Consider the following 16,502-nt stretch of genomic DNA (forward strand, 5'->3'; position numbering starts at 1 on the left):
CCTTGGGCTCGCCACGGCACTGATAAAACTGTTCTGACCGGGCAGTGATATCAGTGCTCTCTCAGCCTCACCCACCCCACAGGGTGTCTGTTGTGGGGAGAGGAATGGGAAGGCGACTGTAAGCCGCTTTGAGCCTCCTTCGGGTAGGGAAAAGCGGCATATAAGAACCAACTCTTCTTCTTCTTCTTCTTCTTCTAAAGAATTAAAACAGTATAATTTATCCAATAAACAATACAAACGAGGCATAGGATCCAGTACAATATTTTGGGCTGACCTGGCTCAAGCAAGCATTTTTGCTTCCTAAGACTACAAAAGAAGCAACTACTTTGAACAAAAAGGGAAAGGCAAAGCAAGAGCATATTATTTTCCCATTACTCTCTGTTATAATTTGGTATGTGCCAATATTCTGCTTAGTGAACATGCTGTAGAGATGAGCTATACTCTCATTAAAAAAAGTGATTCTCAGTGGAAATGCTGACATAATGTAGCAGTAAAATTAGTGCCAACTGAAATTATGTAGGAATTAATAAGAACCAGAGAGAAGCGTGAAATGAAACTTCAAATGATCAGGTAGGATATATTCTTTCAGGAAAATTATGCTGGTCTTGCTGTGATTCTCTCATCTTGTGCAGTGAGGGGCTGATAGACTTTGTTCCTTTTAAAAATCAAAATATACCTCATACCTATAGAGAATACTACAAAAATATTGTCCTGAGCTATCAATAAGCCAGCATTTACCAAAAGGAAGGAAACAGAACTCTGTCCCAGTGGGCCTCTCTTAACTCGCTCAACACTGGCCTACCCTTGTCCTTGACCTGTAAACGCCAGCTGGTCCAGAATGCAGCTGCCAGGGTCCTCACTGGTTCATCTTGGAGGACACACATCCAAGCCAGTGCTGAGGCAACTGCACTGGCCGCCAGTTTTGTCCCAGATCAAGTTCAAGGTTGGGTCCAGCCTATCTGACGGACCATTTGTTTATGCCTCTCACAGGGCCCTTCGCTCTGCAGGTACTCATCTGTTGGTGGTCCCTGTCTTAGAGATATACCTGGCCTTGACCTGGGCCTTTTTGGTCCTGGCCCTGACCTGGTGGAATGAGCTCCCAGAAGAGCTGAGGGCCTTGATGGGGCTGACAAAATCCTGCAGGGACTGCAAAATGGAGCTCTTCCGCCAGGTCTATGGATGAGTCCAAGCCAGTAAGAGCGATAGGCCCCCCTCAGGCTCTGCTATACAACCCTTAGCACACTCCTTGCTAGATGACTATGGGAGGTAGGAGGGACATGGCCATCTTGGTACCCTGGGAGTTATACGGATTAGGAGGTTTTATGGGATTTTATGGAATTTATGCTTTTATGTAACCCGTCCTGAGTCTTTGGAGGAACGTGGGCTATACATTTAAATATCAACACCAAAAAAGGAACACAACCCAACCTTAACAGGTAAGAACTCAGAAGCTAAGCTGTACAATAAAATAATGTAAAACTTGTTAATTATTTATTACTAGATTTAAAGCCCATTTTACTGGACATAAAATGGGTGCTAGATGGCAGCGGCGTCCGGCCACGGACTCCACAAGGGTAGGCCTGGACAGCGTGGCATGGCCCAGCGAGGCTGGTGGTGCTGTCTGTGGGAGCGCAGAAGGCTTTCTCCCCCCTCCCCCCGGCGGAGTGCGGAAGGTGTTCGTGGGGCCGGGGCCGCATGGCGGGGAAGCGGCCTCCTCAGTCGGCGGGAGGTTCGTGGACGTTGTTGTGCCGCCGGGCCTGAGGCTGGCGGCCATGTTGTGGGACGCAGGGGTGGCGGTACAGCTGCGGCGGTGGCGGCGGCATGGCACGGACCGCGGAGCGGGTCGCCGGCGCGCTCCGAGTCCGCGTTGCTATTTTGGTGGGTGGAATGTTGTGTGGGCGGCGGCGGCGAAGGGCGTAGGAAGTGGGGAAGCAGCAGCAGAAGGTTTTGGCCATCGGCGGCAGTGGGGAACCGGCGAAAGGCGGCGAACCGGGGAGCGGTAAGTGGGGGAGTGGAGGTGGGAAGGGCGTGGTCGTCGGGGCTGGGGATGTCGGTAGTCAAGCGGGGTGGGAAGGGCGGGGGCTGTGGTGGGCGGGAACGGACGCTCGGGGTGGGAAGGGCTGGGGTGGCGTGTGGAGGCGTGTGGCCAGGGCAGGGGAGGCGGTGTGGCGAGGGGAAGTTTATTCCCCAGAGGCCAGCGCCGTGGGGCAAGGTTCCTGGCCAGCTGCCATCCGGCAAGGATGGCAGTCGGGAGGAGTGTGGAGTTAGCGGTGGGCTGTCCTCAAAACGGGCCAAGTGGCCAATTGGGAGGCGCGCGAATGGCCACTCTGAGGAGCGAATCAGGAGCCGCTTTGCGGCTCCTGATTCTCTCCTCAGAGTTTTTATCCCGGACAGGTCCCGCCCTCCCCACCAGCCCTTACTTCTTTATTTAATCCGCTCCGCAGGAGCGGATTAAAGACAGTGCACAATTTAAAATGTAGGGATGTCAGGTTAAACCAGTTGTATTGGAGTTTTTTCACACACATGCTATAATGAAATGGTTTTAAAAAAAGTCTTTTCCATGCCTAACATTACAAAATGCCCTTCAGATACCAGATATTAAATCCACCTGTCCTTTTTTACCTCACCTTTCCTCTAGGGAGCTCAGGAAAAGTACATTGTCTACACCTCCTCTATTTTATCACCCCATGAGATAAGGAAGCTAAGATGATGATTAGCCTAAAGTCACCAAGTAAACAAAATGGCAGTCTAGAGATTTGAGCCTGGTGTCCAAGATCCTAATATGACATTGTAAACACTACACTGGCTCTCAGAATACTTATTGGAGCAGTCATACATTTTAGGACTATATGTGCTCGTAACACATGACTGACATCCACATTTTACCATATTTATAATACCAAATTAGTATTCAAAGCATCTAATTATATAAAACTCTGCATTCAAGGTTTTAACTCTTGAACAGGACTTTAAATATTGTCACTTGAATGACACACTATTTAAAGAAAAAAAAATACATTATCTTCTCAGAAATGCTCTTTATCTAGAATGAGTATCTGACACAGCCAATCTGCTTTGCTGTCAAACCTACTACAAAGAATGAAATGGAGAAAGTGTGAAGAAGAGAGCTCTGGAGAGATAAAACTATATAATTGTACCAGGGCACAAATTATACATGGCGCTTTCTCAAACAAACAATCATTTCCAAAAGGATAAAACTGACTCACAGAGTCCAAAAATCCTATCTACAGGCAGTGCTTCATTTTTATGAAGAAAATTAAATATTGCTGGTTGATGTAAAATATATGTAAAATATATGTAACATTTGCTTTTTCATATATGACATTATATCAGAGATACAAGCTGATGGAGAATGGATGTATGCATGGGGCATGGGTAGAGGTGATCCTAAGACAAGAGGACTAAGTTACATTTCTGCTGACATATGAAACTTACTAAAGTTTACCTGACCATGGAGGCACAGGTTACTAGATTAGCCCTAGAGTAGCATTCTATCATCTATGCCAAGCAAAGCTACTAGCACCGTACTTGTCCCCAGAATACCTCACCACAGTGATCCACATGACAGTCTCCTCCAGGCTGGTTTACTGTAATTCGCTCTAAAGAGACCTGTCCTTGCCTCTGATCCAAAAACTGCAACTCGTTAAAAATGCAGCTGCCCAGGTTCTCAACAGAACACCACAGCAAGCCCACATTGAGCCTTTACTTAAGCTGATGTATTTGCTCCCAGTTGAACTCTGGATCAAGTTCACCTTTAAGGCCAACCACAGCCTGGGCCCTGAAGGGCACTGCACTCACCCAGTATAAACCAGCTGGTGATCCCTGGCCCCCAATCTGGCCTCAACCCAAGCCAGGGCCTTTTCACTTGGTGGAATTAACTCCTGGAAGAGCTGTGGGCCCTTCAAGAGCTGGCTCAGTTTTGAAGGGTCTGAAAATTGGACCTCTTCCGCCAGGCATTTGGTTCCGTCAGGCATTTGGTTGGGGCCTATTAACAGTAACATCATCAAACTGGCCCCTCCTGCAAGAGCTCTCCCCTGGGAGAAGAGAAGCATTCAAAGGCAATGGCGTGGGAGTGGAATTTGAAATGGGTTTAATCTGTTTTAAATTTAAATTTGTTTTAACCAATGATTGTTTAAATGTTACCTTTTGATGTGAAAAACATTCCAATTAAATTCAAACAAGCAACCAATATGAAATACAGAAAAGAAACCTGTTGTACTGAATCAAACTCTACACTAGAGCTTTATCAGAATGGCCTCCATGGCACCACAGCGTCTGAAATGTAGGTCTCATGCATAATCCACTTCTTTCAGTTCACAAATTGATGTCAAAAAATAAATGGTTATAAAATAAAAGTCTTTTCTGTGACAGTTATGAATTTTGGAGATAATAGTCCAATTTCTACCACTTGAATAATAATAGTTAAACCAAAAGAGGACAAGCTGGGATATCTGTTATGGGGAAAGCAAACAGGCATAAGTTTATGCCAATGGGAATTGATAAAATACAAATGCTTTACAGCATCAGCATTCAATAAAACTAGCATGAAACATTTAAGAAGGAGAGCTGAATCCAATTCTATCACCTGATTAATGTGGCTAAAATATAAAATACCCCCCCAATTTAAAACTCTTATGAGTTTCTAAAGATGCTTTACATAAGACAGATCTGGCAGCTGTTTCTGAATAAAATTAAAGATGTTGGGCATGTGGAATTAAGTTGTGTATGGGAAGAGCTTAGGCCTGAATTGTTATGGCCAGTATATGACTGTAACCCAAATCAGAGGCCACCTGACTTTTTCACCTTGTAAATTTCAGTGAAGTAATACATATGACTGAGGGTGAAGTCTTAAAAAAATCAAACCTTTCTAAGTACCCAGAACACATAGGGCTTAGAAAGATTTAACTTTGTTCAGGATTACACTGAAAATATATTGTAATACTCAGGGATGAAAAATTCTTGAAATGTTAAAGCCATGGAGGAAAAACATAGGGTTCCCACACCCATTTTTTTAAAGCCCAGAAATTTTCTTAAAAATTGAAATATATACAATATTTACTTTCCAATCAAACCCAAACCAATTATATTGTTTCAACAACCTTTTTTAAAAAATTTAACTAGTATGTAAAATTATATTCATTTGGATTAGCATCCTCCTGCTGGAGATAGAAACCCACCACCCTCAGGACCTGTCCCCATGGTGATCAACTGGCCAGCAGAAGAACTTGATGACAATAGGGGAGGCCTACACTAGTGTCTCAGCATCGTTCCCAGCAATATGGTGATGTCTCTTCCGGTGCCCACCAGAAGAGACAATGAGACATTGGTAGTTTGGCAAAAACTCTATGGTAAAATGGCTTCAACCACAGAATGTCCCTGAATCACCAATGATGTGATATCATCACTTCCAGCATGCATTGGAAATGACATCACTGCATTGTTGGCAATGATGTTGAGTTAGGCTTGGGCACTTTGGCTGCTTTGGTGGCCATTCAAGGCCGAGGCAGCCAGTGCCACGGCAGGGGGGTAGGGGCAGTGGCGGCATGCCAGTCAGCGCACGCACGCAGGTGCAGAGCCCTGCGCCTGTGTGTGGGTGCCAGGTCACACGCTGCCATCAGCACTGCCCCTCCCCCCGACGCCACGGCGCTGGCCACCTCAGGCTTGAATGGCCGCCGAAGCAACCAAAGTGCTCCGAAGCACACAAGCCTAGTTTTGATACTAGTGTAGCTCTTGACCACTGGTTGCCAGGCTTACCTGGCAATGCTAGTATTAATTAATGTGTTGATGAAATCTGTTTCTTTCAAGCAAAATTTCAAAAAGCACCAGATTTAACAGCAAGAAAGCTATCTACTGCTTTAACTTATGGAATCTTAGCACATTTCATTCATTCCAGAGAAAATTATATTTCATAGGAAGGTTTTTTTTTTAATTTCCCCAAACTGCCTAACTTTTGTCAAATAAAAAAAAACATTTTGGAAAGCACTGGGAAACTATTTCATTAATTCATCCTCCCCCCCAGTCTTCCCCTAAATGTTGATAAAAAAGGCCTCAGAGATTTTTTTATTTTACACTCTGAGTGAAATATTATCTTAAAAAGCATTTCACTAATTTCAAAGACAAAAATATGTCACAGAAGCATTAAAAAAAAAAAACTATTCCCCAAATTTGAAAAATAAGTCCTAAGAAAAAACTGGAGGAGTGGCTTATGGGGATTGTTGTTTTTCCTGAATTCTTCTATATTTTCCCCCAGGCTTTCATGCCCCAAGTTTCCCCATAAGTGCTAACAAGTGTAATGGAGAGGAGCTGGAGGAAATAACTGGTAAAAAGGAAATCACAGCACACATTTGCTTTACTAAATGGTAACACAGGAAATAAAAGCATGAAACAGGATAAAGGAATGAAACGCAGATATAAAGTTCTGCCCAACGCAAGAGTTTTTCGAACAAAGCTTGAGTCCAGTGGCACCTTTAAGACCGTTTATGCACTGGGAACTTCACTGCCCCAGCTCCCATGCATGAGCAGAAATCGGGAGCAGATTAGGCTTACCGGGCCATATGGTCCCCCATGTGGGTGCAAGAAGAGGTGTGGCAACCTGCTACGATTAAAACTCTAGCCTGCAGCCTGGCATGAAACTTCCAGTGCATAAATGGTCTAAGACCAACAATACTTTACTCAAGGAATAAGCTTTCTTGCGCAAGCACACCTCTTCAGATATCTGCTGCTTCAGAGCCTGAATCCAACTAGATTGTTTACGATTTCTTTAATTTTCAAGATTTTTGATTATGTGATCTAGTGGATAAAATTTACCTCAGCATCTGCCAGAATTTATTTATTATTTATTCATTTAGATTTTTATACTGCTCGTCCATACAGCTCTGGGCGGCTTACATAAAACATCATGGGGTAATTACACAGAACATCATAACATATAACATATCAACTAGAATATTTCAACAGAAACATTGTTCAACAGAAACAGTAACTTTAACGGAACCCTTAGATAAAGTAATTCAGATAAGCAGAGAACTAAGTAAATGCATGAGCATTCTGGCATATTTCCATTTATTAGTTGTTATTCCTCCAGAGGACAAATATGCCAAAAAGAGATGTATGAAATAACCATGTGCAATGTAATTCATGGCATCAAAGCTCCTCAGATTTATTGTCCAACTGGAATCCTCCCAAATCACTTGAAATCTCATTTGAGATATCGAACCTTTGTCAGTCATATCAGTATAACTAATTGCTTCCCTCTTAATCTCACAATTGTCTCACTCAAAGTGAAGCCTCCTAATTCACCTTAAGGTTTTATTTTGTTGGCAACTCCCATGAGTTAAGTTAAAATAACAGCAGTGTTATTTACTATTTGATTTGATGTCTATGTTCCTTCAAAGTAGAGCAATAACCAGACAGAGGCCAAGGATAGGTAGAAATTATTTACAGTTCATGCAACTAAAATACCGTGAAGCATCAATAATAGAGGCTTGGAGGTTCCAAAATGGATGGAGATTCTCTGGTTTGCATCTGGCCTGCTGATTTCACAGGCAACGTTTCTCCATATCAAACTTCCTGTCACTGAGATTATGCTAGGCAAGAGAATAAACATGACAAGGAAGACTGGGGCTGGAAGCAGCTGCATAATTACATGCATATGAATCTGCCTCCAGCTACTTTTTCTTGCGATTTCCACTCTTCTCAAGGAGGCTGAGGAAAAGAATCTTGTAACTGGTTCATGTAGATGGATGAACAAATGAAAGAGTCGAGAGGGAAATATTTATCCTTGCAGCAATGACAAACAAACAAATCTGAATGCAGTAACCCCCCTATACCAACTTGATATAAGCTAAAACCATAACAAAGTAAAAAAACAAAACAAAACGCTTCCCTCTCCCCCCCCCCCTCATAAAGAAGCTTGGCGGCCGATTTGCTTGCAGCCTGGGAAGTTTCTCACTGCAGGGGGGGCGGGGAGAGGTAGCCCGGTGGTTAGGGACCACTGTTCTAGGGAACAAGGGAAAGAGCTATCTCACTACAATTCTCAGCATCCTATCTCTTAAAGCAAAAGGGGAGAACATCTCTTACCTCTTGATATTTTGACTGATAGCTATCTGGACAGCACAGTCCTTCCAGGCTACTGGAGGATGTTTCTGGTTTCTCCCTGTGTTTTTGTAAAGTACACTGAATTCTAGGGGATTGATTGGCTCTTTTGACAAAGGATTATCATTGGCTGTATTTGGTTGTGACACAGTCTACTATTGTAACAGAATTGATTTTTGCTATATATTCCCTGTCACGTAAGAAGATCATAGTCTGACGAAGAGTGCTTACACTCGAAAGCTCATGCCCTGAATAAATCTTTGTTGGTCTTAAAGGTGCTTCTGGACTCTGATTTTATTGTGCTTCTTCAGACCAACACGGCTACCCATTTGAATCTGTCTTCAACTGAAAGCGAAGCCTACCAGCTGGGCTCTGGTAACAGCTTTGGACTCTGCTGCTACTTAACTAGGATGAGTGCAGGAAATGGCAACTCCCGCATCCTTAACCAGTCAATCAATTGGTGTATTCTTTCATTCAACTGGGAAATCTGGGATGCGAGCAGAGAAGAGGCTTCTGCATGCCTTGCTTGCTGCCTCAGCTGGGGAGTGGAATTCTACTGTCTCTTTCTCTACCTTTCTCTTTTCCACTCACTTACCAATTACCCCCTGCACCATTCCCAATGGCTGAGTTGGGAAGAAGGATTCCAAGGAAACCCTTTCCTCCCTCACAGCATTACAAAACAACCCCTTCTTTAAAATGCAGGTACTTTGTTACTGAGCATGCACAACACAGGCTCTAAAAATGATGACATGCATGAGGGTCAGTGACATGGGCTCCTTTCGAAATAAATGCAAAATGCTTTAAACAGATTGAATCCTTGCTTAAAAGCCCTATTGCAGAACCAGTAGAGCAAACTTCAAACAACAGATGGGGCTTAAACTCGACGTTATAACAAGGTAGGACTGAATTGCAGAAATGGTCTAGGACTGGAGTCTGGACTTGGCAAGTGTTATTCATTTCCGATAGTCTGATAAGTACCCAAATCAATGTTGATTGGAACACTTTGGGGACAAATCTGGTTCAAATTGCACTTCCCCTTAAGTTAAACTGCCCAAATCTGTCTAGGACAAACTGTCAAACTGTGATTCAGGCAGGACTCAATCATGTGGTGAGCGGGCAGATTAAAGGGACCAAATTTTTCCTTTTCCCATCTATTCCCTGAACAGGATATTTTAAGGCTAAAGCCAGAAGGTCGGATTTCTCCTGTGAGATTGCTCAAGGCTGTGTTCCACTCTCAGAGCTTCTGTTTTATTTTATTTTTAGCCTTTCCCCAAGTTTTTACTGGGGCTGTTATATTTACTTTCTATGTGCGATTTCCCCAATGTTTTCTTGTATGATTTCTGTTTTTATTTTTACAGTTATTTTGCTTCTTAGCTGTGCCTGTCAGCCTTGGCTGGATTTGCTAGCCTGCCAGTAACAAAAACTCCTTTCTTTAAATCCCCTCCCTTGCTAACTGGGGGGGGGGGGAGGGTATAGAGTTGTACAAGGTTACTGACTAACTTATTTGGTATCTCTCATTATCCCTTTATCTTTTACCTATATTAATCTTTTGACATTTATTTGTACTTTATTTGTCTATCGCTAGAATAACAGGAACATTATAAAACTATGCTTCATCCTTGGAACATTTTTATTTTATAGTTACTTACATTTTAAGTGTTATATTCCACACATTTTACTGTATCTGCTTCACGATTGGTAGTGTCATCTAATCTAGCCCTATCACATTGAGTTGTTCATTTCTGCAACCTTCCCTGATCTTTCACTTTCCCCTTAACCTTGATTTCCGCATCAAATCTTCTTCCCCTTGCCCTCCACTCCTTATTTGGGTGTGGCTGAGTGATGAGAAGGTACAATGGATCCTTTTACTCTATTTTTACATTTGCTTAAGCGTGGTGTTTTTGTTTGGTTTCTTCTAAAACCCTTGATTTTAACTTCCTCTATTTTCCCCTTCATAGTTGAGGTCTCCCCCCCCCCCTTGTTTGGGTGCAGCTAGAGTTCTGATTACCAATTCATTATCATTTAGGCTTTCTGTTTCCCGTTATCTACTTTGATCTTCTCTACTAATTGCCAGGAAAAGGAAGATAAGGGCTAAACAGTTGAAGCTGGAAAAGGCCAGGAAATTAGAAAGTAAGAGAATTTAACAGCAAGGAAAAGCCTCTAAGCCGGGGGTCGTCAACCCCCAGTCTGCGGCCTGGTACCTGTCCACGAAGGCCTTGGTACTGGGCTGGTGGCGGCCGCGCCTGCCTCCCCCCCCCCCTTACAACAAGAAACTCGCCAGGTGCTAGCTTCTTGCTGCGAGGGGGGGAAGAGGCAGGTGCGGCCGCTGGCATACCAGATGCAAACACGCATGCGCGACAGCTCTGCGCATGCACGTTTGTGTGGAGCTGCCACATGTGCGCGTTTTTTCCACATATGGAAGAAAGCAATTTTAAAAGTGCTGATTTTAATTTTAAGAATGCCTTTTAATAATTATTTAATTAGTTATTCCTTATAGTTGTACAGGGGACTTGGAATCACTCTATAAGGGCCAGAGTGACTAGGGTTTTATTTTGGCTTTGTTAGGGATCTGTTTTATTTGTGTTTTTTAACATCCTCAGAAATCAATCCAATTCAATAGATCTCAAGATAATTAAGAAAGGAAGTCTGAGTAACCTACTTGTAACTGTATCTGAGTAGCACAAGTTCAAAGAATTAACTAGGAGAGACTTTTTTTAGAGCACAAATATTGTATAGCTCAAAAATTCCTCTTCCATTAAAAAAGAGTCTATTATGAATTGCAAATGTAACTGTCCCTTTGATGTCCTTATGCCTCCCTCTCCTAGAGCAAAATACGGCAGAATATCCTTTCAGATGCCACCCCCCAATAATTCTGAGAACATCTTTGAAACTTTACAGACCATCTTTTACTTAGTGATACAAAGGACACATAGTGTCCATAATCTCTTGAATGGCTCTCTAATTTAAAAGGGAGGTATAAATTTAGGTGATCAGCAAAACATATTCCATCAGTCTGGGATATCTAAAAATGGGGACACAATACTGAATCTGTTGGCATCACAAACCTTCCTTATTACAGACACTCTAAATAAAATGTATGAAAAGATAAGATAACCTTTCCGCTCAAATCCTAAACAGCAATCTAGAGAAAGATTGGGATAAAGCTCATATCATTATGAAAGATCCTTCCTCTGTTCCTAACCATTGTGTTGGACATTCGTCATTTTAGAGGAAAAACTATTAATTGGAGAAATAATTGGTTTATAAAGGAGCATGTAGCATCCCTTATAAACTTACACCCTGCCTCGATCAATTCAATCATTTTTTCCGTATTAATGCTTATATTTTACTCCTCAAAGCGTCCATTTTTTTTGTTAAATTATGAGTGGTTTTGTAGACATGGTGTGCTCTCTCAGCACCATCTCACTATAGTCAAATTTCCAATTTTAAAAAACCTTTAATGGCATATAAAAACATCATGAAAATAGGGGTAATTCATAATTAATTGATAAGAATTACATAGTCTAAATAAAACAAATAAGAGAAATAAAATAAGCAGCAACCAACAATAGCACTATAGTCATCTTTCTTCCCTCATTTCTCCTTTAAACTTACTCTAAAAGTACCTAAATTATATATAAATGAAAGTAGTAGACCCTTAATAGCCAGGAGATAGGCCTCCAAAGCTCTGGAGATTCTATTGATTGACTTAACATAAACATCAACTCTGCAAGAGGCCAGAAAGCTGCTTGAACCACAAAGAGTGAGGGAATATTAAAGTTGTTCCCCAATATTTTCCAAGGAAAATGACTTGAATGCTATTGATGGAAGTTTCTTAAATTCTTTTGGAGCTTTCCCTCTTGAAGAACAAACTGATATTATTAAGAGATTCAAACAACCGCAAGATCACTTGAAGTGCAACCAAGAAACACAACTAAATCTGCTAACAGTGGCAAAGTTGTGGCTATGCAAGGCCAAAGGGAGGCTGGCGACCTTTCTTTCTACACATGTATACTAACAGTTCTACAGGGAATCATTGCCCTTTTGAGGATTAATATCTATGGAATAGACTGCTGCTATAGATACCATCTGGCCAATGACACAGAGATTTTGTTTGAACTGTTTATTTTTCAAGGATATGGGTGGAAGGCAGATAATATGTGAAATCACCTGAGAACACTAAGTTGGCTCTGAATTCTATAATGGAAAGAATGCAGGACTATTTCTTCACAATATGTTTCAGCTTTGTCCTTTGGAGTGCTATGGGAATTTATACTTGTACTAGAAAAAAAAGTTATATTGTGATATAGCTTTCTTCAGTTACCCCTATAACATCTACCACCCTGTCCCGCATACCCCTTGCCACCAGATAGGTCCACTGGATACAAGGGAGGGTGGTATAAAAATGTAATAAATAAATAATCTATTTTTAGAAATATGAAGTTGTCCAGAACCAGCAAAGCTCTACCACAATTACTTGCAGTTTTGAGGGCCAGTTGGAAAGCTGTGGAGATGTCAGGATGTGGAGATCACTCCCCATGCCTACTATTAATGCCCTCCAAACATCTAAATGGCCAGCAGAACAACACTGGAAGGCTCTGTCAGCAGCAAAAAGTGGAACCAGCCAGAGAAGGTGAGCTAAGGCAGACTCATTTGCCAGGAGCAGCCTGAAGCAGGGAAGAGGAATTAATAGCACTCCTAGAGATACAGGGTTATGTTGATATGGCATCACAGGGGCTAGAGAAGTTTAGGTGGAAGAGTCACAGGAAGGGCTTGAAATGAGCAAAAGCAGAGAATGGTGACTTCCCTGGAACAGAACCAAGTCTGAGATTGTTTTGAAGTCTCAGGTTAGCTTTAAAAGTGGTTAGAACAGAGGGAGGTACATGGACTCAGAAACTAGAAATGAGCCAGGTCTCACCCCCAATTAGAAGGCACTGGAAGTACCTGGAATAGTACTGCCTCCAAGTGGGACTTCATTAGGCACAGTCCCAAAACATTATGGAAAGATAAGCCCAGACATACTTAAGCAATCATTGGGAGGCCCAAGGGTTGGGGTGCAAGAGTTCAGGGATTTGTAATCAGTCACCCTCTTTGCTGAGATGCATGTGGAGTGTGATTGGACTCAACCCCCTAGGGGGCAGAGTCCAAGGCCCATTCTGCACACGTTGGATAATGCACTTTCAATGCACTTTTAAAGTAGATTAAGTTTGTCTGCTGTGAGTTAGCTATGTGCGGCCTTCCCATTGGGAGTGATTCTCTCCACATGGCCCCTTTGTTAAATAATTAAATGGGAAGATCATTGCTGAATCAAAGGGTTCTATCCAGGACAGAAGTGAAGCAACTGCAGAGAGCCTTCTAAGCCATGGATCACTCCCAATAACATCATTGAGTGTACCCTAGAGTCATCTGACTATAACAAAAAAATTTTTTTTTTTACATTTGGAGTGCTCACATTGCTAATAATTGCTGCAGACTAAAGGTAAAATCATTCAGCAGGACTGATTATCATCAGTCCAACTAATTATCAAGAAGACTGTGCCATTTGCAGATATCCAACACCTCTGTCTATTACCCAAATTGACTGTTGATGTGTTGCCTTAAGATCTTACTCCTCTCTGCTCCAACTGCCAATCTAATTTTACATCATTATGCTTTTAAAAAATGAGCACATAGATACTATCTCTCTCCCTATGACCCCCAAAGAGTGCGATGATCAGCCAATGCCAACTAGCTAATGATCCCTGGCCTTAAACTGAGAGCCAGTTTGGTGTAGTGGTTAGGAGTGCGGACTTCTAATCTGGCATGCCAGGTTCGAATCTGTGCACCCCCACATGCAGCCAGCTGGGTGACCTTGGGCTCTCCACAGCACTGATAAAACTGTTCTGACTGAGCAGTGATATCAGGGCTCTCTCAGCCTCACCCACCCCACAGGGTGTCTGTTGTGGGGAGAGGAATGGGAAGGCGACTGTAAGCCGCTTTGAGCCTCCTTTGGGTAGGGAAAAACGGCATATAAGAACCAACTCTTCTTCGTCTTCTTCTTAAGGAAGCATGTTTGGCCTCGACCAGGGTCAGATCATTCTCTGTCCTGGCTCCACCTGGTGGAATGAACTCCCAGAAGAGATCTGGGCCCTGTCCAAGGTATCACAATTTTGCAGGGCTGACAAAATAGAACTTTTCTGGCAGGCATTTGGTTGAGGATAGTTATAACATCTACAGGGTCCCCAGAACCCCCTCTTATCCAGATAAACCCACTTTATGGGATTGTGTTTGAAATCACCACTGGACATGTTATGTTATGATCAACAATGTTATGATTCAGTTATCAAACATCCTTGTGTCATCTGCTGTTTTCTGTAAACTGAATGAATGAATGATTTTTTAAAATTCCCTCTGTTATATGCTATAGAAAAAGGGAAACTACTCCAACATGCAACAGAACTAGCTTTTGCTGTTGACATTTGGTCGTGGAGATTTTGTAGCATCTATACAAATCTAATATCTCTGCTTGACTGTTATCTAGCTTTGCCACTGAGTCTTCCAGATGGCTTTTCTTCCCATTACCAAACAATTAATGGGTGTTGTGGTTGAAAAGTAAGTCATTCATGCTCCCCTATGTCATATGCTTTCTGAAAATCCAAGCATAGGCTACTGGCAGGGAAACTCTTATTTACAATGTCCCATTGTCACACACACTATAGATTGTCATCAATTAATTCATGACTTGTCACTTTTGTTTATATGTATCTACTTCTCTATGCATTGGTAACTACGTCCCCATCAATTTTGAATAATGTCAACCTTACTGACATACAGTCCTATTGTTTACAGTATTTTCATCAACACTTGACTATCTGTAGCTCAGTTTATGATTGGAAAAGGGGAAAATCAGGGATTGCAAAAGTGAAAAATCGATACTAAGTTATTTCACAGAAGCCTGGAATAAATATGAGAATACACTGTCCAAGCATATCACGGTTTAAAGCTATTATCTGTTACAGTGAATTTATTCCAGTAATTAAGGGATGGTCTAGATTGGTACCATAATAATTGGTTTAGATTTAGATTTTTAAAAATATAATAATATTCTATTGGGGTAATGTGTGTAGTAAGATCAGATGTTTCAATATTATCACATCGGATGGTTGGTATTTTTTTACCCTCAAGAAAGTCAATAATTCACTGTCTAGAATATAGAAAATTGTGATTGATGGAGGTTTGAAGTGGATTATAGTTTAAGCATGAAATATTGTTGGAAAGTCAGGAGAAGATTTGAAACTAGCCAAACAATAACAGAAAAGAATCCTTAAAAGTAGAGGTGGAATCAGACCTTCTGGATGAATCATTTTCCCCCTCCATAGACATCTAAAAGCAGTTCAATTAAAAATAATTAACCAAATACCTCCTGCTCCATAGAAATTAAAGACAATATGTAAAATCCAGTTTCCCCAGTTAGAAATATAGGAGACCAGATGGTTTTGTCCAGTGCATGCAGACTATTGGGATACAATAATGTTTTATGGAATTACTGCACTCAGAGTAAGCAAGGACATGAACTCAGTTATGTAGAATATATATGCTACCAGATTTCAGGATAAAGGATGGTCATTTAATTAAAATCCTATTATTTATTTAAAACATTTATTTGTAACCTTTCTCCCTTGTGGAACTCAAAGTGGTTTACAACGTGCATAAAATGTTAGTTAAAAACTGCAATGGAAAGAATTATAAAACCCATACAAAGTGCAGTTTAAAAACTCTTATTAGGATCACCAGTAAAAACAGCTAAACCAGTCTTCTACTGCCTCTTGAAGATCGACAAGGAGGGAGCCAGATGGGGTGGCTGTTTCATAATCATGAAGAGGTCACAGAAAAGACTCTTTTCTGTATACCTACCAAACAAGTACTTTTAATTGGTGGAAAGATGAGGAAGGCATTTCCCTGAGATTTTAAATCCCTAGCAGGAATGCATGGGGAAAGACATGTAGGGCTTTAAAGGACAAAACCAATACCTTGAGTTGGGCTCAGGGGTAGATCAGTAGCCAATGTAGTTGCTGCAGTATTGGGGACGCATGCTCCCAAAAGGAGGCTCTGACCTGCAGTCTAGCCACTGAATTCTGCACTAGCACAATGAAGAAAAGCATTTTTTTAATCCCACCTTTCTTTACCTTAAGGGGTTTCAAAATGGCTGACAATCACACTCCCTTTCTGCCCTCACAGCAACCTTTGTGAGATACATAGGGCTGAGAGAGTTCTGAGAGAACTGTGACAGACCCAAGGTCACCCAGCAGTGGGGAATCAACCCTGGTTCTTCAGATTAGAGTCCATTGCTCTTAACCACTACACTACACTGGCTGCAGCTCCCAAGCATTCTTCAAGGGTAGCCCCAA

The 16,502-nt window shown here is 41.9% G+C and overlaps 1 protein-coding gene across 3 annotated transcripts in view; it reads right to left on the bottom strand.

Annotated features, from left to right (window-relative positions):
- The window catches only part of BRINP3 (BMP/retinoic acid inducible neural specific 3), a 324,516-nt gene that overhangs the window by 169,069 nt on the left and 138,945 nt on the right, over positions 1-16,502 (bottom strand). The gene's annotated exons all lie outside the window — the stretch shown is intronic.

Source organism: Paroedura picta, chromosome 4 (assembly GCF_049243985.1).
Source record: "Paroedura picta isolate Pp20150507F chromosome 4, Ppicta_v3.0, whole genome shotgun sequence".
Taxonomy (NCBI): domain Eukaryota; kingdom Metazoa; phylum Chordata; class Lepidosauria; order Squamata; family Gekkonidae; genus Paroedura; species Paroedura picta.